Below are 22,818 nucleotides of genomic sequence, written 5' to 3'. Positions count from 1 at the left end.
CTGGAGTGCAGTGGTGCGATCTTGGCTCATTGCAGCCTCTGCCTCTGGGGCTCAAGCAATCCTCCCATCTCAGCCTCCTGAGATGCATGCCACCATATTTATGCATAAAATATTGTATATTTTATAGAGAGGGAACTTCACCACATTGTTCAGGCTAGTGAGAGAGTAGAAAGGAAGAAACTGGCCAGGCAGTTAGGGTGGGTCCTCGGTTGAATTCTTTAAACAAAAGAACAGCCTGCAGGTACAGATAAGGGAACTTGCATAGAGGGGCTTGCCTAAGACGTGCCCACAGCTGAACAGATAAGAAAGGCTATGCAGGTGACTTTCCCAGTCATGCCTGCAATGGAAAATTCCATCCCCTGACTCATGCACAGTAAGGGGAACAAAGCAATATGGAATAGCAAGGTAAGAGCCCACATGCACACTAGGAGGATGGGGTGGAGCTAGCATAAATTTGCATCTTATGCAAATGAGACACCTAGTCCTCTTCAGTTTCTTATAAAAGCCTTTGCATTTAACTGTAAAAATGGCAACCCTCTTCCAGGCTCCCTCTCCACAGCAGAGAGCTTTCTTCTTTCACTTATTAAACTTTTGCTCCAACTTCACCGTTTGTGTCCAGGCTCCTTAATTTTCCTGGTTGTGAAACAAAGAAATGCAGGTGATACCCGGCAATGAGAAACTGCTACATTGCGGTGCATTGGCAAAACTGTAACATTTTAGTGCATTGGCAGGGAAAGGAAACATTGGAAAGTTGAGTAGGAGGGACCTCCGATTCTTCATTTTTGTTTGGGGGCTTCTTGCCCTCAGTTTTTTTAATTAAACAAAACACTGCGCCATTCAGCCAGTTAAAAGCTTCTAGAGTGGCTGCCATCCTTACAAGACTCAGGGGACAGGCTTGCTGGAGAGGACTTTCTCAATCCCCTATCGCCCTCACATGGTGGGAATGTTGGCTCTGTTCCAATCCAGTTTCCTTTGGAAGGAGGTCCTGGGGCAACTGAAGGCATCTGGCCAAGGCTATATAGGCCCCTGGACAACCTCTGGCCCCTGGACTACCTCTGGCCCCCAACAGCCCATCAGGGTGTCAGCATCAGGACTTCCAGACTTTTCTATTGAATTTCTTTCTTCTCTTTTCACAGCTATCATATCTCCTATCCCTTCTTTATGTACTACGTTGAGGGATTTTTTACAGCCTGGGAGATAATCTTGTTGGGTACAGTTAGCAGGTGCCTTGGTAACCAAGAATGTAAATTTTAAAAAATTGCTGCTTCTGTGATTTCCTTGAGATGGGGGGATTTCAAGATTTCAGTCTAAACTTTCACCTAGTAAGGGCCTTTTTGTCCCCCAGTGATAGGCGTTCCTGGCACTGTATGTGCGGATATTTCACCCCGAGTGAATACCCTCTGCTCCATTTTTTTTTTCCCCATGTAAGAGCTCAGCATTCCCCAGTGAATTTAAGCAGTTCCTCTATGACAAGTTAATTTTTTCCTGCTAGTAGGCATGTTGTGGGGACATCCTATTAAGCCCCAAACTTCTCTTTCTAACATCTGCTTGGAAAGAATTTGGAGTCAGAGTTTTTTCCTGACATTTTAAGCACTCCAGTGCTACCTAGTGGGGTGGGATTCTTCTCCATGGGGAGCCTTGTCAGTCCTTCCAGAACCTCTAGTTCCCTGATTCCTTTCCCTCTTACGTCCCTCTCTCAGTGATCAGGCCCCATGCCCTATTTGTAAGCAGAAAATCTCCCCTTTCAGCAGCTGGGAGGAAGCCATCCTGGCAAGACAGATTTTAGCCTCAGTGCTATCCCTATCAGAGGGAGGAGAGCCATTCAATTCTTACATTATTTTGAGACATCTGTTCTGCATTCAGCTACATTGGCATCTAAGTGAGAAACGGATCTTATGTTTAGAAGTCAATTGGTCCCATTCTCTAGGAATTCATAACTTTGCCCAGGCAGTAGTAACAGAATGTATGGATAGAGTTAAGACACTCCCTCCATTAAAGGGTCTTGCCCAAATTCAACTATTGTGCAATCTCTCCTGGGCCCCTGGGGTACCCTGAGAGCCTTATGGGTCATGTGGGTCTGGGAAACCAGCAGGGTGGAGAGCTAGGGCCTCATACAGGTAAACATGACTACTCTTGCCGACTGGCTCCTCTAGATCCATGGGCGAAGGTTATGCTTGCATCCATGGGTGGCATCTATGATGGTTGCTGGGACCCTGAGGAGATGGGATGAAAGAGGAGAAGTGGGGCACTCTTTCTATCTTTCTCTCCACTCTGGGTCACTCTGAAAGGAGGAGGAAGACTAATGGACACCTTCTCCTCCCCTCTTTTCTTTTTTTCTTTCAGGCTCAATTCACTTTATTTTTCTTGTATAAAAACCCTATGTTGTAGCCATAGCTGGAGCCTGGGTCCTCTGCATGGAGACTCTGGTGTGGGTCTTGATGGCGTGGTCAGTGAATTCCTGATAGGGAGACTTGGTTAATACAGTCTCCTTCCAGGGTCGGGGGTCAGGTAGCTGTAGGTCTTAGAGATGGCATCAAAGGTGGCCTTGGCAAAGTTGCCCAGGGTGGCAGTGCAGCCCCTGGCTGAGGTGTAGCAGTCATCGATACCAGTCATCATGAGTAGCTTCTTGGGCACAGGGGCCAAGACAATGCCAGTGCCCCTGGGCACAGAAATGAGGCACACCAGCACAGAGCCACAGCAGCCTGCCACCTTGCAAGGGATGGTGTGGGGCTTGCTGATTTTGTTCCCCCAGTAGCCTCTGCACGCAGGGACAATGGAGAGCTTGGCCAGGATGATAGCCCCACAGATGGCAGTAGCCACCTCCTTGGAGCACTTAATACCCAGACTGATGTGGCCATTGTAGTCCCCAGTGGCAACAAACGCCTTGAACCTGGTACACTGGCTGGTATGGGTCTGCTTCTGCACCAGCATAATTTTCAAAACCTCGTCCTTGAGAGAGGACGAGGTTTTGAAAAAGTCAAATGATCTCAGATTCCTTGATGGGCAGGGAGAAGAGATAGATCTCCTCCAGGGACTTGATCTTGATGTCCTTGACCAGGTGGCCCAGCTTGGTGATGGTCATCCACTCCTTATACTCGGCCTTGCCTCCACGAACTCCACGGCCTTGGCCCTGGCCCTGTCCACAGCCACAACCCTGGTGCCAGATGCCACTACCAAAGCCTCTGCGGAAGCCACCACGGTTCCCCATCCTAGGGCCCCCAGGGCCTCTGGCCCCCTACTCCTGCACCAGCATCATCTGCCATTTGGTGTTTTCTTGGAGAAGTTCCTTCTCTCTTTTCTAGATGGGCAACAACCCATCTTCAAGCCTGCACTCCCCTTGAGCATAGCCTATATGTAACCTGGTGTAACCTCAGATCCTGAAGTTCGCTTTGGGCACGCCCTAACTCATATATAGAGATCTTCCAACTATTTAACCCAACTATTTAAACTCTCCTGGAAGGACGTTATGTTACTCTTAAATCAAACTCTAACTGCTGCTGAGAAACACACAGCCCTACAGGTAGCAGAGAAATTTGGAGATGAATAACATATTTCCTCTAGCCATTCAAGAAAGAAAGCCAGTCAAAAGGGGAAACAGAGTGAGAAAGAGGCAAAATCCCCATTCTCAGTAGGAAGAGAGGCAGTGCCCCTTGAAACCTCTAATTGGAACACTAGTGATCCCATAGATGAGTGGAAAAGAAAACACTTTCAGATGTGTATATTAGAGGGCTTACAGAGGACCAGAGCCAAACCCCTCAACTACTCTAAGCTATCCATGATACGTCAAAAGCTAGATGAAAATCCCTCAGCCTTTTTAGAAAGGCTGAGAGAAGCCTTGGTAAAACACACCTATCTCCTAATTCAATTGAGGGACAGCAAATCTTGAAAGACAGATTTACTCAGGTGGCCCCGGGTATCAGAAGGAAGCTGCAGAAACAGGCTACTGGATCACATAGCACCAAAGAAAACCTCCTAAGGGTACCCACCTTGGTCTTTTATAATAGGGACCAAGAGGAGGCCCAGGAAAAGGAGAGGAAACACAAGAAAAAGGCAGAGAGAGGGATACCTTGAAATGGAATGCAGGCCTGGGACTCCATAAGCCTGCTGTTCCAGCCAGCCTGGTAAGTTGGTCAGTAAAAAATTTTGCTGCAGGCCTCCATCTTGTTTTATATCCTTGGGACCGTGACCTTGTGACGTGGTGGTACTTTGTTTTGGCCTCTGCTGTTTTACAATGGTGGCCTGAGTTCAATCCTGACTTGAGGAATGAGCACTTTTGGGTTAATATCTGTGTGACTTTTGCCATTTCCTGATTCTCTTCTCCTCTATGAACAACATTTACCTTTTTTCTTAAATCTTCATTTCCCTGAGTTATCTTTAAAGGTTCTATATTTTGTAAGAACTGCTTACCCCACTTTGAAAACACCTCATACACTTGTGGTTAAATCATAATCTTAATTGAGGCTTGTTGTTTTCACCTGTGAGGTTACTTCTGGTAAAGCTCAAAAGCCAGAAATACTAACCACTTGGTGTGGCTAAAGTTGGATAACAAGGGATTTAAAAGGATTTTCTTAAAGAGTGCTCAGTTTAATTAAAAGTGGATATCTAAGTTATACGTATATTTAAAAGGCCTTTGTTTTTCTCTTCTTGGATCTTGTTTTTCTGGAAAAGGGTTTTTTTCAGTCACCTGAATTCTTTTTCTCCATTTTGTCTTGCCACTGTTTTTTTGTTTGTTTGTTTGTTTTTGTTTGTTTGTCTTTTGAGATACAGTCTCACTCTGTCACCTAGGCTGCAGTGCAGTAGCATGATCTCAGCTCACTGCAACCTCCGCTTCCCTGGTTCAAGCAATTCTCCTGCCTCAGCCTCCTGAGTAGCTGGGATTACAGGCACTCACCACCACACCCAGCTGATTTTTGTATTTTTAGTAGAGATGAGGTTTTACCATGTTGGCCAGGCTGGTCTTGAACTCCTGACCTCAGGTGATCTGCCCACCTCGGCCTCCCAAGGTGCTGGTATTACAGGCATGAGCCACTGCAACCAGCTTCTTACCACTCTTAATGCACACCTCAGAGGCCCCAAGATAACTTCTGGTGGCCTGGGACTCCTTGGGAAAAACAGAAAAGGTGCCATAGATTCCATTTTGGGAGAAACCTTTGTTTTCCTCCTGGAGCCGAGGAATTAGAGGCAAATAGATCCCTCTCAAAATCTGTTTCTGTCCTCCAGCTATGCCTGTTTATTAGGCCCTAAAAACTGCATGTTTTCCTAGCCCTGCTCTTAAAGGGGGCCACCCGGAGGCCAATAATCCAATTTAAAAATTGGCAAATGAATATCTTATAACTACTAGATCTGCTTGTGTTTTTTGGTGTAGTTATATGTGTGTTGCATGTGATGTCTACAAAAAGAGCTGTAATTAATTGGCTTAAAGAAAAATAAGTGTTTAGTTCAAATTTTTTTTTAAATAAATAGTAAAAGCTGTAATGCTTCTTGGTTCACAGAACTTTAATCTTTGAGAAACAAAAACAGTCTTAAGGATTATTGGCAAAATACAAATGTGTTCAAAATGTAAATAGATGGTCTAAATTATGCAAGTCAGATACTAGGTTCAGATTCTATCTAGTACATCATTAAAATAATTTACCAGGTTTCACATTAAAATTTAAAATTGCTAAGAGTTACCATTATAACATGTAATTGAGACTACTGAAAATAGATTTACATGCAAGATGTGTAAAAATAGTAAAATGTGTTTTTAGTAAAAGATTACAAGAAGGCATGGAAATATATATTTGCCTAGGGTTAAGGGATTGTTTTGAATCAGATAAGATAAAGCTGAAGGTTTAAACAAGTTGTGGAGATACTGTAGAAATTCTATGTGGACATCAGCTAAAGTTAAAAGGCTATTATTAAATTTTTCTGTAAATTAAGCATTGAAATAAAAGCCCAACAAGGTTTTCTTTTTTTCTTTTCTTTTTTCTTTTTTTTTTTTTTTGAGACAGAGTCTCGCTTTGTCGCCCAGGCTGGAGTGCAGTGGCGCAATCTTGGCTCACTGCAAGATCCGCCTCCTGGTTCACGCCATTCTCCTGCCTCAGCCTCCCAAGTAGCTGGGACTATAGGCGGCCCCCACCATGCCTGGCTAATTTTTTGTGTTTTTAGTAGAGACGGGGTTTCACCATGTTAGCCAGGATGGTCTCAATCTCCTGACCTCGTGATCCACCTGCCTCGGCCTCCCAAAGTGCTGGGATTACAGGTGTGAGCCACTGCGCCCAGGCTTCTTTTTTCTTTTTGAGATGGAGTCTCGCTCTTTTGCCCAGGCTGGAGTGCAGTGGCACAATCTTGGCTCACTGGAACCTCTGCCTCCCAGGTTCAAGCGATTCTCTTGCCTCAGCCTCCTGAGTAGCTAGGACTACAGGCGCCCGCCACCATGCTCAGCTATTTTTTTGTATTTTTAGTAGAGACAGGGTTTCACCATGTTGGCCAGGATGGTCTTGATCTCTTGACCTCATGATCCACCTGACTTGGCCTCCTAAAGTGCTGGGATTACAGGCCTGAGCCACCATGCCAGGCCAAGTTTTTTTAAGAAGCTAATCTGCTCTGGGCCGGGCATCTCAGAAAAAAAAAAAGAAGATAATTTGCTCTTTAGCAAAGTTTGTAAAGGGTTATAAAAAGTTTATAAGAGTCTCACCTCATGGTTAAACTGATTAAGATTAGATGAACTTGTCTGTAAGTTTTCATTTAAAAAATGGGGTTAACATTAATAAACTAATGCAAGGGTGAAATTTGGCTTTGAACAGGATTTTCATGTAATAGTAAAGGCTAGTGAAACGTTTTTGCCTTTTAAAATTTTTGAGTCATTATTTTGGCAAATAAATAACTTATAGTAATCTGGAATTCTATTTCATAACATCAAGTGTTTTAAATCTCTAACCTATTTAAGAGGCTTCTCAAAATCAGTTTTGGGAATTTTGTCAATTTTGAATTTCAGTTTCAGAATTGTCTTTCCTGACCCCTAGCTTTTGGATGCTACAGAGGGCCTCTGAAGCATCCAGAAGAGAGGTAAACAGGGTTATCTAACATGTTTAGGTATGTGGGGTTTCCAAAATGATGTTTAATCTTCTTCAGGTTATATTTTAGTGAATAATATTAATATACATTCAAAAATTGTACAGGATTTCAAAAATTCTAATGTCTGAGTGTATACCATCAATCATAATTAAGGTTTTTATGTTAAGTTATTGTAAACCACAGAAATAACCAAATTTCTTTGTCAATTGTGTTCTTGACTGTAACTACCCAGGACATTTCATCATTCATAGATAATTGTTATCTTACTTTAATCCTCTTCAAAGATTGGTTCATAATCAGCTATAGGACTTTGACAGGTGCCCTCAAATGCAAGTTTCTAATCAGTTTGTAGATTATGACATTGAAATAAAGGAAAAGTGCTCAGGACCCATGAAGAGCTGAAATGTTCATGAATATCAAGCAAAACAATAGTTAAAAAAACGGGCTTTTTAAAGTTTTTGCTCAAAATGTTGCTGATCCTTGTTTTTTTTTTCAGAGTCAAGGAAACTTATCTTAAGCTATTTACAGCCTTTCGTAATTACATAAGGCATACTCCTGTAAACAAAATTTGGAGGATGCTTGCTTCTTTCTGCCTGGCTTCTCCAGAATTTGGAAACTGTGAGTATTCTTAACTTATGGCAGTATAGTTGTTTGCCTCAGTGCAATAACAATCTATTTTCTTTTACAACAGGACACAATTGCAGAAACTAGTTGTTTTACTAAGGCTTTGACTGGAAGGATATGCTTCCCTTTAAGAAATCAAGCTTGGCTTACAGAGCCAATAAAAGCCCCTTGGGGAAACTGGCTTCATACCTTGTCTATACAGTCCCTGTACAGGGTTCCTAACCTGTGGTGAGTAAAGAATGTCACTTTCTAACAGGCCCAGGAACCCCATATTCTTGGGACCTTAAGAAGAGAAGAATTCACCTAACTCATAGGTATTTGAGGGTACAAACCCATGGCTGGGCTTGGTGTTAAAAAGTCCTATCTGAAATTCCACAGGTCTCATCAAAGCCAATTTAAAAAGCCTGTGTAAAAATAATTATTCTTATTGCACCTTATGTAAATAATCAGACCAAGTATAAAACTAAAGTTTCTATCATGATTTGTTTTTAACAAAAATGAGGACTGGAAAGAGAAAAATTATGTTTCAAAACTTCTTACATGTTTGTCATTAAATTCTAATTTCATTAGTTGCTTTAAAGTTCTTGCCTACATTTTAGACTAAGCCTGCTTATTCATGTAAACCAACCAGCATCTCAGAAGAAACAAAAAGGGATGGTTAATGTAAAAATCTGGATCAATATTTTAGTTCTGGTTAATTATCGTGCAAATCCTGCATGGTGATGGGAGTAAATAAGGTGTCCATTACTCAGAGATTTCTTTGTTTGGGAAAATAAAACTAAGGAAGTTAACCAAAGCCGAGCCCCATTCACCTAAATCTTAGAAGCATAACTATAGCCACTACTTATCTGGGCGTGTTGGCAGCCTTGGGATTTTTAAGCTGTTCTTACCTTGCCCCCACCTTGTTTCATTTTAATAGATGTCCTGTAATAACCCAAATTGTTTCTTCTTACCTAAAGGCTATCAAGCTCCAAATGGTAATGCAAATGAAATCACACATGGACACGCCTTTCTTCCAAGGACTCTCAGACCAGCCCTAGGAGGAATCATAGCTGCTGTTCCCCACACAAAGCTACTCTGTAGCAGCAAGTAGCCGGAAGGCTCATCGCCCCATCTCCCTAACAGCACTTAGGGTCTCCACTCCTGAGGGGGTGGAAAATGAAAGAGTAGAAAGGAAGAAACTGATTAGGCAGGCAGTTAGGTGGGTCCTCAGTTGAATTATTTCAAACAGAAGAACAGCCTGCAAGCACAGATAAGGGAACCTGCATAGGAGGGCTTGCCTAAGATATGCCCACAGCCACACAGATAAGAAAGCCTACACAGGTGACTTGCCTGGACACGCCTGCAATGGAAAATTCTGTCCCCTGACACATGCACGGTAAGGGGAACAAAGCAATATGGAGTGACTCAAGCTAAGGACCTACATGCACACTAGGAGGATAGGGTGGAGCTAGCAGAATTTTGTGCCTTATGCAAATGAGATGCCAAGGCCTCATCAGTTTCTTATAAAAGCCTTTACATTCAACTGTTAAAATGGCTATCCTCTTCTGGACCCCCCTCCATGGCAGAGAGCTTTCTTTTTTTGCTTATTAAATGTTCACTCCAACCTCATCCTTTGTGACCACGCTTCTTAAATTTCTTGGTCATGAGAGAAAAAACTCGAGTGATACCTCACAACGAGAGACTACTACATTGTGGTGCATTGGTGAAACTGTAAAACTTGTCTTGAACTCCTGCACTCAAGTGATCTGCCTGCCTTGGCCTTCTAATGTGCTAGGGTTACAGGTGTGAACCACCATGTTTGGCCTGAAATTAGTTTTTTTTTTTTTTTTTTCTGAGATGGAGTCTCTCTCTGTCTCCCCGGCCGAAGTGCAGTGGCGCGATCTTGGCTCACTGCAAGCTCTGTCTCCTGGGTACACACCATTCTCCTGCCTCAGCCTCCCAAGTAGCTGGGACTACAGGCGCCAGCCACCACACCCGCCTAATTTTTTGTATTTTTAGTAGAGACGGGGTTTCACCATGTTAGTCAGGGTGGTCTCGATCTTAGGACCTCGTGATTCTCCCGCCTCCCCTCCCAAAGTGCTGGGATTACAGGTGAGAGCCTCCGCGCCTGGCCCTGAAATTAGTTTTAAGGAGGAGGTGGAGCCCCAAGTCCCTCCTGCTCTGCAGCTGCTGAGTGGCTGCCCCTCAATCACAAGACTAGAGGTCTGTCATCTTTACAAGATAAGATAAGGGTCTCTGAAGTGAGGGACTTGACACTTGAAAAGAGGTGATTAATGACAGTTCACTTTTCAAATATCAAAGCTCCAGCTTCTACCCAGTTTGGCTTCCAGACTTCTAGCCACCAGGCAAGTATTTTCCAGACAGGAAAAAGGGAAAAGTATCTTTTGGGTACTTCTCTGATAATTCCAAGAGAGGGATCTGATCTGCGATTCCTCAGGAAAACAGGCCCTCTCTCTAGAGGTGACCACACATTACTGAGTCATGAAATAAATTTAGTATATTGTGTCCATACAGTAGAAAAAAAAGTATCAGATTATATCACAATAATAAAGGGAAGTATTGAAGTATTGTGAAAAAAGTATGGTGAAGCTTTTCTAAGATGCACGCACACACATTCACATACCCAGGGTTATCATGTAAAATACATTTCTTACTGTTGACTTGATCAAAACGTTTTGAAAGCCACTGCTCTGTGGTGAGATAAAAATTGATAAGCCACATTCATATGTTATGAGCTTCCATCAGCTTCTCTTTCTCAGTCTAAAAGATGACATTGGAGGATTGCATGGAATATAAAAAACAAAAACAGAAAAAAAAACCACAAAAAAATGGAGAAAAAGCAACTTGGAGAAAACAGAGACTCCGGGGCGGGGGGCGGGTGGGGGGGGAAGGCAGGGCTCAATGGCTCACGCCTGTAATCCCAGCATTTTGGGAGGCTGAAGGGGGTGGATACCTGATGTCAGGAGTTGGAGACCAGCCTGGCCAACATGGTGAAACCCAGTCTCTACTAAAAATACAAAAATTAGCCAGGCATGGTGGTAGGCATCTGTAATCCCAGCTATTCAGGAGGCTGAGGCAGGAGAATCGCTTGAACCCAGGAGGCAGAGGTTGCAGTGAGCTGAGATGGCACCATTGCACTCCAGCCTGGGCAACAAGAGCAAAACTCAATCTCAAAAAAATATTCAAAAAAGAAAAGAGACTGCAGCTGGGCGTCGTGGCGTATGCCTGTAATTCCAGCACTTTAGGATACTGAGGCAGGAGGATTGCTTGAGCCCAGGAGCTCGAGACCAGCCTGGACCACATGGCAAGACCCCATCTGTATTTAAAAAAAAAAAAAAGGGCCAGGCGCAGTGGTTCACACCTATAATCCCAGCACTTTGGGAGGCCGAGGCGGGCAGATCACAAGGTCAGTAGGTCGAGACCATCTGGCAAACATGGTGAAACCCCATCTCTACTAAAAATACAAAAATTAGCTGGGTTTGGTGGCTCACGCCTGTAGTCCCAGCTACTTGGGAGGCTGAGGCAGGAGAATCACTTGAACTCGGGAGGCGGAGGTTGCAGTGATCTGCCACTGCACTCCAGATTGGCAACAGAGCAAGAACATGTCTCAAAAAAAAAAAAAAAAAAAAAAAAAGACTGCCTCCATATGCTCAGAGATAAGATTATATTAAACAAGAATATTAAAGAAGGACTATTCAGAAAACAACAAAAGAAAAGCTTTTCAAAATAAAAAATAAAATTGTGGAAATGAAAACTGCAATAGAAGAGTTGGAAGACAGATGTAGGGAAATCTTGATCACTTCTGTATCCATTTCTAGCACCATACTCTTTACAAATGAAACCATAATGAAAGATTTGTTAAGTGACTAAATAGACTAATAACTGTAACACAGAGAGGGTAAGTCATCTGCCCAAGGTCACACAGATAATTTTCAGAGCTAGGAATGGAAACCAGGTCACCTGGCTAAGAAATCTCTCTAACATCCTAGAATAATGCAATCAATGTATCAAAATGCTTAAATGTATTTTACATGATTAAGCACATGTTTTGTTTGCATTTTGATATGTGGTAGTGAGAAAAGAGTGGGCTGAACTGAGTGTGGCATTCATGGTTTTATCCTGAATCATCATCACTTCAGTCATGTCGATAGTGTCAGGGGCTCTGTGCCTGTCTTAGTCAGTGGCCTATAAACAACAGAAACTTATTTCTCGGAATCTGGGAGGCTGGAAGTCCAAGGTCAGGTGCCAGCATGGTTGGGTTCTGGTGAGTACCCTCTTCAGTATTATATCCTCTCATGGAAGAAACAGGGCAAGAGAGCCCTCTGGGGTTCCTTTTTTTTTTTTTTTGGAGATGGAGTCTCGCTCTGTTGCCCAGGCTGGAATGCAGTGGTATGATCTTGGCTCACTGCAACCTCCGCCTCCTGGGTTCAAGCAATTCTCCTGCCTCAGCCTCCCAAGTAGCTGGGATTACAGGCGCATGCCACCACACCCCGCTAATTTTTTGTATTTTAGTAGGGACGAGATTTCACCGTGTTGCCCAGGCTGGTCTCAAACTCCCGAGCTCAGGCAATCCGCTCGCCTTGGCCTCCCTAAGTGCTGGGATTACAGGCCTGGCACCAATCCCATTCATGAGGTAGCCACCCTTATGACCTAATTAGTTCCCAAAGGCCCCATCTCCTAACACCATCACATTGGAGGTTAGGATTTCAACATATGAGTTTTGGGGGTGCCACAAACATTGAGTCTGTTAGTACCTATGATTTTTGTGGCATTATTGGATATTCAAAGGATATTATCAATGACTCTGCTGAAGAGAGAGATACTGTGTAGTGAGAAAAGACCAATCTACAGAAGCCAACTATTTTAACGCTTGATTACGTATTCTGTATTAAAATAAAATGTTAGGATATAAACGTTGGACCATGAGTTTAACAGAATTTTTGAGAAAAAAAAAAAAACCAAACTCTTTGTGAGCCTGAATACTCAGAAAAGCCCAGAAAGTCATTCGGGTGGTGTTGCCTATGCTGGTAAACTCCTAAAGAAGAGGCAGATGGACATTTGGCTGTTCCTGCAGTTTTCAGTTAGAAGATTCTGGTCCTTTCCAGCTGGGTCTAACATCAGGCCTATTCTGTTTTTCCACACAAGATGTTTACACATAGTTAAATATAATCTCTGCAGACTGTTATTAACTTTAGACATATAAAACTCCTCCTACATAACCTCCAACCTGTCACAAGCAAGGGTGTGATTCTTGGAGCTCTAGAAGTTTATTATAATAAAAAATTAGAGCTCACGCCTGTAATCCCAGCACTTTGGGAGACTGAGGTGGGGAGATCACTTAAGGCTGGGAGCCTGAGACCAGCTTGGGCAACATAAGGAGACCCCATCCCTACAAAATTTAAAAATTAGCTGGGCATGGTGACGTATGCCTGTAGTCCCAGCTACTTGGGATGCTGAGTGGAGAGGATCACTTGAGCCCAGGAATTTGAGGTTGCAGTGAGCTGAGATCGCACCATTGCACTCCAGCCTGGGCAACAGAGCAAGACTCTGTCTCCAAAACAAACAAACAAAATGGATAAAAAATTAAAGAGAATTCTTCCACATTGTATGTTGCCCATTACAAAAGATTTCTGCTGATCTCTATCTTCTTCAGGGGAGCATGGCGATTTTCTTTCAATTTATTGCTATGACATGTCAGGAGGTCTTTCTAGCTCAGATTTTTTTCCCTCTCTATTACCAAATAAAGCAATTTGTCTTATTTTGGATCAGAATAATAATGGTAATTAGGTCATAAGGCATATTGCTGTGGAAGTAAAAATTCGGTGGAGTATCTTTGAAGCACATTACCAGGATACTTTGGAGTTGGGTTTGTGGAAAACATAAGCTTAAATTAAGGTAAAGTTTTGATCCTCAGCAGTACTGCTTGAACCTGATAACAAAACTGTCACTGAATGCCAGTGCACACAGAGGTCCTTGTTTTGAGTGACTGCACACAGGAGGAAGGGGAGGAACAATGATCTGAAAACTTTGTGGGGTTCAATCAGCTCAGCAAGTTTCTAGCTAATGGACAGGGAATCATTTTGATGTGTCCCCTGCAGAGTTGGCTTCTGTTGGTCTTCCTCAAGTACTTCCCTATACGTGGGGACATCTACTGGGGGTGGCTGGAATAAAGAAGAAGAAACCCAAGATTAAAAAATAATAAGGGACTCTGCATTCAAACACATCTGAGAGGACTGAAACTCGATTGGGTATGGAATCAACTAGTTATTACTCTAGTTTATGGGAAACCCCCAAACCAAGTTTCTCTATGAGACAGAATAATGTTCTGCCACTCAACTTCCAGTAACGACGGTCATGCAGAAATCACCTTAGAGATTGTCTATCTATGGCCTGTACTCTTGCCTATGACATTGGCATGCATACGTAGTGATTTTCTAACAATGGGTATCATGAAACAGAATCACTCATGTAGGCAGTCTGCCATTCTGATGGACTGATGGAGTTGCAAATGTTAAGTGGAGTGTATTTCACTTTTATAATAATAATAATAGCCACTTACTATATGATGAGCTTTCACTGGTCTAAGAAATTTACCTCATGAGATAGGATAGGTACTATTATTATCTTATACTGTTGAGGAAACCGAAACATAGTAGGGTTAAAGTGGTGAGTTGGAGCAGGCTGATTTGAGAGACCTTGGGCTCTAGCCCAAAGAGTTTTAGATATGGACTTAGAAGACAATTGTAAACAAAAAAAAAAAAAAAGAGAAAGAAGAAGAAAAGCAGGTGTCTTGAACAGTCTCGAAATGAACACTGCCCAAGGAGTATTTTATTGACTTAATTATTTAGAGAGGGAAAAGGTCTTTAAGAATATGGGTGGTTTATAAATTAGAAGTGTAAGCAGGACAGAAGCTAAATTATTCAGGAATTAGCAGTAGTATTTATGATTTGGTAGTCATTTAATCAGCTGCTAAATGACTATAAGCAGCTGAACTAAATATAGGTTTTAGTTATTTAAAATTGAAAGGGTATTGTCTTAAGAGATACACATTTTTTTTTTTTTTTTTTGAAACAGAGTTTTGTCTTGTTGCCCAAGCTGGAGTGCAATGGCGTGATCTTGGCTCACTGCAACCTCCACCTCCCAGGTTCAAGCGATTCTCCTGCCTCAGCCTACTGAACTGCCTTGGTCTCCTAAAGTGCTGGGATTACAGGCATGAGCCACCACGCTTGGCCAATACAGACATCTTAATCATTTCAACAGCAAATGAGTGCAGGCTGTTCCTTTTCTCGGGCAAGGCTGTGTGAAACGAAAGTCTGCCTTCCTGTGTTTTTTCTTTTTTTCTTTTTTGTTGGGACAAGGTCTCACTATGTTGCCCAGGCTGGTCTCAAATTCCTGGGCTCAAGGAATCCTCCCACCTCAACCTCCCAAAGTGTTGGGATTACAGGCATGAGCCACCATACCCGGCCCTTTTTTTGAGATGTTAACACTTAACGTCTCAGGTGGGGGAATGGGCAAGAACCTCTTGCTGTTTGACCCACAGAGAAGAATTATTAGAGTGGCTTCTGTGGGTTGAAAGCTCACACTTGCGAGACACTTTGTTCAGAGTTTTACACTCATTGTCCCTAACACTCATAACTCTCCTGTGAAGTAAATATCCTTGTCCCCATTTCACAGATTGGGAAAGTATGTCCTACTCCATACAGCTCCTAAGTGATGTGTTAAAATGTAGGGTTGCCTTAATCTCAAAGATGAAATTGTCAGCTCACATCTGATAGAACAAAAACTCAGAGGGTTTTTTTTACTAGCAGTGGTACAGATTTGTGCTAGGGCTTATTGGATACCCCCTTGAAAATGCCTGGCTAGAATTAGGGGTGCTGACAACAAAGACTCTCATGGATAACTGTTGTGATTCCTTCAGAGGGTAGGGAGATACCAAAAGAATCCACTGGGCCAAGGAGGTAGAAAGCTCTCTTTCGAAGGTTTATCTAAATATATTAGATTATAATATTAACAGAAATATAGTTAATTTTTTTATTTTTATTTTTTGTAGAGATAGGGTCTCATTACATTGCCTAGGCTGGTCTGGAATTCTTGGCCTAAAGTGATCCTCCTGTCTCAGCCTCCGAAAGTGTTGGGATTATAGGTGTGAGCCACCACATCCAGCCAGAAATACATTTTTTAACTGAAAAAAGACAAGCAATTCATGCTCATTTTTGACATATTAGACAAATAGGCAAAACAAGAAAAAATACACAGCTGCTCTCTCACCACCCAGAGATAAACAAAATTAATATTCTATTGTATATCCTTCCAGACTTTTGTTTTCACACTCACACACACACTTTTTTTTTTTTTAACTTGACTAAAAAGTAATAATGTAATAATATCAGATTGGAATCTTGGGGATCCATTAAAAATTTACAGAATTTTATTCAATTTACTAAGTCACCATAGTGTTTAATGTTTACGAACATGTAAACTTGTACAACTAAGTCCCTGACATACAATCCTTTTACAGTAGCCAAAGCCTGAAGACAATAGGTATATTTATTTTGGGAGTAAGCTTACTAGATTATAATATTTTAAGGAATTTTAATATTGATCCACTACAAACACAGTTATTACCCATAAGGCAATTTTTTTTTTTTTTTTTGAGATGGAGTCCAGCTCTGTCACCTAGGGTGGAGTGCAGTGGCATGATCTCAGCTCACTGCAAGCTCCGCATAAGGCAATTTAAAAACAAAACAGAAAAGGGTTGGGGAGAATGGTTTAAACAAAGATGATTAACAAAAAGAGCAAAGCAAAAATGCTTGTTTTGCTAGTGAAAGCTGGTTTAGAGCCTTACTATTTCTGTCTCAGGCCTGACCATTTTATTTTGAATTTTAAGATATAATAATATGCTAGTAACAACAACATCAAATACCATAATAACAGCTACGTTATGATGACAAGAGCCAGGTGAATGGAGCACTTTACATAGATACACTTTATTCTTTTAAAGATACTTATCTTACTTTTATTTTGGAGCAAATCTAAAATAATTAGTGAATTATTAGTGAAACAATTAGTAAGCATAGTGAAATAATTACTGAGTATTCTTCTTTCTCAGGTAAGGAGAAGATAAAATATCACCAGAACAAACTTAAAAAAAAAAAAAAAAGCTTGGCATGGCGGCTTATGCCTGTAATCCCAGCATTTTGGCAGGCCAAAGCGGGCAGATTGCTTGAGTTCAGGAATTTGCGACAAGCCTGGGCAACATGGTGAAACCGTGTCTCTATAAAAAATACAAAAATTAACTGAGCGTAGTGGTGCCTGCCTGTAGCTCCAGCTACTTGGGAGGCTGAGGTGACAGGATTGCTTGAGCTCAGGAGGTTGAGGCTTGAGCCTGGGAGGCTGAGGCTTGAGCCCGGGAGGCTGAGGCTGCAGTGAGCTGTGAAGGCGAGAGGTGACAGTGTGCTGGCAGCCCTTGCACCCCTCGTTTGCGGTGCCTCCTGGGCCTCGGTGCCCACTCTGGCTGTGCTTGAGGGGCCCTTCAGCCCACCACTGCACTGTGGGAGCCCCTCTCCGGGCTGGCCAAGGCCGGAGCCGGCTCTCTGAGCTTGCGGGGAGGTGTGGAGGGAGAGGCGTGGGTGGGAACTGGGGCTGCATCCAGCACTTGCGGGCCAGCGTGAGTTCTGGGTGGGCATGGGCTCAGTGGGCCCCGCACTCGGAGCAGTCGGCCGCGCTGCCGGCCCCAGGCAGTGAGGGGCTTAGCACCCGGGCCAGCAGCTGCGGAGGGTGTGCCAGGTCCCCCAGTAGTGCCAGCTCACCGGGGCTGCGCTGGAATTCTTGTCGGGCCTCAGCTGCCTCCGCACGGGGCAGGGCTCGGGACCTGCAGCCCACCATGCCTGAGCCTCCCTGCTGCCGTGGGCTCCTACGCAGCCCGAGCCTCCCAGACGAGCACCGCCCCCTGCTCCACAGCCCCCGGTCCCATCGACTGCCCAAGGGCTGTGGAGTGCGGGTGCACCGTGCGGGACTGGTGGGCAGCTCCACCTGTGGCCCCTGTGCGAGATCCACTAGGTGAAGCCAGCTGGACTCCTGAGTCTAGTAGGGATTTGGAGAACCTTTATGTCTAGCTAAGGGATTGTGGATGCACCAATCAGCACTCTGTATCTAGCTCAAGGTTTGTGGATGCACCAATCAGCACTCTATACCTATCTAATCTGGTGGGGACTTGGACAATCTTTATATCTAGCTAAGGTATTTTAAATACACCAATCAGCACTCTGTGTCTAGCTCAATGTTTGTAAACACACCAATCAGCACCCTGTGTCTAGCTCAAGGTTTGTAAATGCACCAATCAGTGCTCTGTGTCTAGCTAATCTAGGGTGGACTTGGAGAACTTTTGTGTCTAGCTCAGGGACTGTAAAACGCACCAAGCAACGCCCTGTCAAAACGGACCAATCAGCTTTCTGTAAAACAGACCAGTCAGCTCTCTGTAAAATGGACCAATCAGCAGGACGTGGGTGGGGCCAGATGAGGGAATAAAAGCAGGCTGCCCTCCCCCAGCCGTCAGTGGCAACTTGGTCGGGTCTGCTTCCGCGCTGTGGAGGCTTTGTTTTTTACGCTTTGCAGTAAATCTTGCTGCTGCTCACTCTTTGGGTCCGCACTGCTTTTGTGAGCTGTAACACTCACGGAGAAGGTCTGCAGCTTCATTTCTGAGCCAGCGAGACCACCAGCCCGCCAGGAGGAAGAAACGCCAAACACAGCCGAACATCAGAAGGAACAAACTCCTAACACGCCGCCTTTAAGAACTGTAACACCTCGAGGGTCCGCGGCTTCATTCTTGAAGTCGCAGAGACCAAGAACCCACCAATTCCGGACACAAATGCATCATTGCACTCCAGCCTGGGTGACAGAGTGAAACCCTGTCTCAAAAATAAGTAAGTAAATAAAAATAAAAATAAAATAGTGCCCCCCACCCCTGCCAAAGACCCTAATTTTGTCAGAGAAGCTATTCACTATGGTAAAGGAGCCAGTACTTTTCAGTGGTGGGTCTGACAACCAGCTGAGCTAATGTTGGCTTCTCCTTACCTTCAACCCAGCTCTGACTCTGTTAAAGGTCAAACTCTGCAAGTGCAGAAAGGATTGGGATTATTTTCCTTTCCTTGTCTATTAATGGTAATGTTTTGGTTTCCACATGCTGCAGCAAACTCAGGAATAGCAATTTTAAGAAGAGTGTGTGTGCCGGTTATGATTGGTTTTCTTTGTTGTCTTTGTTCTTAATCATTTGTTTTTAAATTGGAATCAGGTTGGACGCGGTGGTTCACACCTGTAATCCCAGCACTTTGGAAGGCCAAGGTGGGTGGATCATTTGAGGTCAGGAGTTACAGACTAGCCTGGCCAACATGGCAAAACCCCGATTCTACTAAAAATACAAAAATCAGTCAGGCATGGTGGCAGGCCCCTGTAGTCCCAACTACTCGGAAGGCTGAGGGATGAGAATCGCTTGAACCAGGGAGGTGAAGGTTGCAGTGAGCTGAGATCACGCCACTGTACTCCAGCGTGGGCGACAGAGCGAGACTCGGTCTCAAAACCAAACCAAACAAAAAACTAGAATCAATGTTTAGTCAGTCACTCTTTCCAGCATTGATACAACACCAACTTTTTAGGGAGCTCAGAACGAGTGTATCTTTTACCTAGGCTTTATTTAGTAAAATAGCTTGTTAATAAAACTTGAGATATCCATCCCACTATAACAGAGTGATTGGTAGCAGGGCTGGGGGGAATAGCTATCTTTTGAGAAATTCTCTTTTAAGATATGTATTAGGGGAAATGTTCCTGTCTTTATAAAACACAAACTAATGGAGTTCGTGCTAATTTCCCACTCAGGGAAGCCAAGTGCTGTCTTTTTGTAGCAGCAGGACCTAGCACAGTCTGATTACGGCCCTGCAGGTTGAATAGAATGCTCATTTTTATCTTTCTATAGCTATAAATGGAATCAGTCTTGCAAGGATGATGTACACGGGACCACAGTGATCTGGATAAAAGACTAAACTTTGGTTCTTCTGCATTAAAATTTGGACAGCACTCTTAGATTTTTCTAATACCACCAGGGAAATCTTTTCACCTCTGTAGAACAGAGATAACGGTGTTCAACTAAGGTGGTAATGTTGCCTGTTATGGGGGCCAGCCTCTGTGCTCGGCTGTGAAGCGCTATATAAAGAAAAAGGTTTGTTACATTTAATGGTTTTCCTGTTTGCTTGAGAAACCTGTCACGGTAGAAATAATGGATTGAGGGGAGAACAGGAAGGGTGTTTTCTTTCAGGGAACTTGGCTGAGGAAAACAGAACTCATAGCAGAACACTACAAAACACAAAGGTTTCCACTCGCATGTAAACTGTCTTTTACTGAGAACCAAATTGTCACAGTCACAATAGCAAGCAAAATGAACTGTCTTTAAGGACAACAAAAAGCTCTCAAGATAACGACTGACAAGTATCATTAATTCGTGATCCCAATAATAGGCACAATGGCCTAATTCAGGTTGAAAGTGCACACCCTTCAGGAACACCGGCAGCCATTCAGCTTGAAAAGCCGCCTAGCTCGAGAAACTTCAAGACGAAGACATGGGAAAAACAAAATTGCAAAGAAAACAAAAATAAAGACAATCCAGGATTTGCGGAGTCTAATTAAACATCACACAAGATCATGTTTTTAAAGCACTTGGCACAGAGTTAGCTATATAGTTAGATTTATTATTACTACTGAGAACTGAGGAAAGAAAAAAGGCAGGAAAAAGAAATGAGAAAGTGATGACAGTTAGGTAATCCGGGCAGGCAGGTGTTTAAAGGCTCTGGGAGTGGAGTTGAGAGAATACAGGTCTAAAACTCCAGTTCTGACTCTGTCTCCACCTTGCGTGGTCTTGGGCACTTGAGTTTACTACCACTTAACAGAGGATCTAACATTCTGGGCACTTGGGATGAAGAAGTTACAGTCCCTGTCTTAAGTATTAGTTCACAGGGTTGTTTACCGTGCCTATCTTGATCATCTTACTGGTCACTTTCTGATGTCTTTTTCCTGTTTTTTTCTTCTCTCCCATTTTCAGTAGTAGTAGTAATTGTAACTATGATTTAATTGTAGCTTATTTTAGGCCCTGTGGCTACCATCTAAAACTCAGTAGGGTTGACTTAAATCAGCATTTCTCAAACTTGAGTAATGTATGGCATCCTTTTAAAGGAAAAGAATTATGAGATTCTCCTAGGATTACTCAATTACTTCGGTTATGATGTTACTTAAAAGAAAACCACCACTCCAAAAAGCAGAAACCTCTTTCCTGAGAGTTGTCATTCAACTATATACATCTCTCACAGACTTACAAACTGAATATAAACAAAATCAAACTTAATAGCATTAATTGGATATGAAATGGGATGTTTTTTAGAGCAAAATTGTTGTTCCCATCATGAATACGGTGTCTTCACCTACTCAATTCTGTCATCGTTTTTCTGTGTTCCAATTACTGGGAAACCAAACTACTACATGCAGTGAGCTTTGGCATAAATGCATTTCATGTGTGTTTAGAATTTCCCCTTGTATTTTTAGCCCACCAAGAGTAATATTAATACTATTTGGCATTAAGAAAAACCCAGACTCACTTAATAATTTGCATGGCAGTGTATAGTTTTGAGGTGGCCACATGGATGCTCCAGAATACATTCATACAAATTTTTTAGATTGTTCTGGAAATACGAACACAAAACTTTAAAACATTTCTTACAGAATGTGTGACCTTTAGAACACGTCTGATCTCAGTTTAAGGAACACTGAACTAAGTGATCCCTAAAATTCTACAAACTGTATTTCTTATTTTATTTTTATTTTTTTCCTTTGAGACAGAGTCTTGCTTTGTTATCCAGGCTGCAGTGCAGAGCATGATCCTGACTGACTGCAATCTCTGCCTCCTGGGTTCAAGCAATTCTCATACCTCAGCCTCCCAAGAAGCTGGTATTTCAGGCACGTGCCACCATGCATGGCTAATTTTGTATTTTTAGTAGAGATGCAGTTTTGCCACGTTGGCTAGGCTGGTCTCGAACTCCTGGCCTCAAGCAATCCACCCGCCTTGGCCTGCCAAAGTGCTGGGATTACAGGTATGAGCTACCATCCCTGGCCTAATTCTTACTCTTAAAAAGAGTCTTAGCCAGGCATGGTGGCACACGCCTGTAATCCCGGCTACTTGGGAGGCTGAAGCAGGACAATTGCTGAAACCCGGGAGGTGGAGGCTGCAGTGAGTCAAGATTGTGCTGCAGCACTCCAGCCTGGATGACAGAGCAAGACTCCATCTCAAAAAAAAAATAATAATAATAATAATAATTCTGTTGGCCAGGCACGGTGGCTCATGCCTGTAATCCCAGCACTTTGGGAGGCCAAGGCAGGTGGATTACTTGAGCCCAGGAGTTCAAGACCAGCCTGGGCAACATGGCAAAACCCTGTCTCTACAAAAAAACACAAAAATTAGCCAGGTTTAGTGGTGAGTGCTTGTAGTCCTAACTACTGGGGAGACTGAGGTGGGAAGATAGCTTGAGTTTGGGAGGTTGAGGCTGCAGTGAGCCATTATGGCACCACTGCACTCCAGCCTGGGTGACAGAGTGAGATCCTGTATGGAAAAAAAAAAAAAAGTCTGTCCTCGATGATAACTTACACATAGTAGGTACTCAGTTTAATACTGGTTTAAATTGATTACACTTTGGTATATAAAATTATCTGATCCGATCTTTCTTAAAAAGCAGAGATTTTTATCTGCATAATTTTCCTGGTACAGTTCTTATAAGTGCCACATAAAAATAGACATTAAATTCAGCAAATTTGTCGAAATATGCCCTTGTAGCAAACTGTGTAAATTAATCACTAGAGAATAACAATGTGCTGAAAAGGTTATGCCCTTACTCTGTTCTAAGAGAAATTATTGCACCTGCAGGCCCTTGTAGCCTAAATAGCCATGCTTTATATCATTTGCTATTCTCGTACTCTTCTCTTTATGGGCCACAGCTGACAAGACCAGGAATGGACACCTACCCAACATAGGGTCTGCTGAGCAACCCGCAACCTCTGTGGTCTGTTTAGAAAATATGAGCTGGGCCAAATAGACTCTCT

At 43.0% G+C, this 22,818-nt stretch overlaps 1 pseudogene; it reads right to left on the bottom strand.

Annotated features, from left to right (window-relative positions):
• Window positions 1–2,377: 2,377 nt before the first annotated feature.
• Window positions 2,378–3,263, bottom strand: LOC100993855 (small ribosomal subunit protein uS5-like; annotated as a pseudogene).
• Window positions 3,264–22,818: the final 19,555 nt, after the last annotated feature.

The sequence above is a fragment of the Pan paniscus genome, chromosome 13 (assembly GCF_029289425.2).
Source record: "Pan paniscus chromosome 13, NHGRI_mPanPan1-v2.0_pri, whole genome shotgun sequence".
Lineage (NCBI taxonomy): Eukaryota > Metazoa > Chordata > Mammalia > Primates > Hominidae > Pan > Pan paniscus.
The sequence above is the reverse complement of the archived record's forward strand: the minus strand, read 5'-3'. Positions and strand labels throughout refer to the sequence as shown.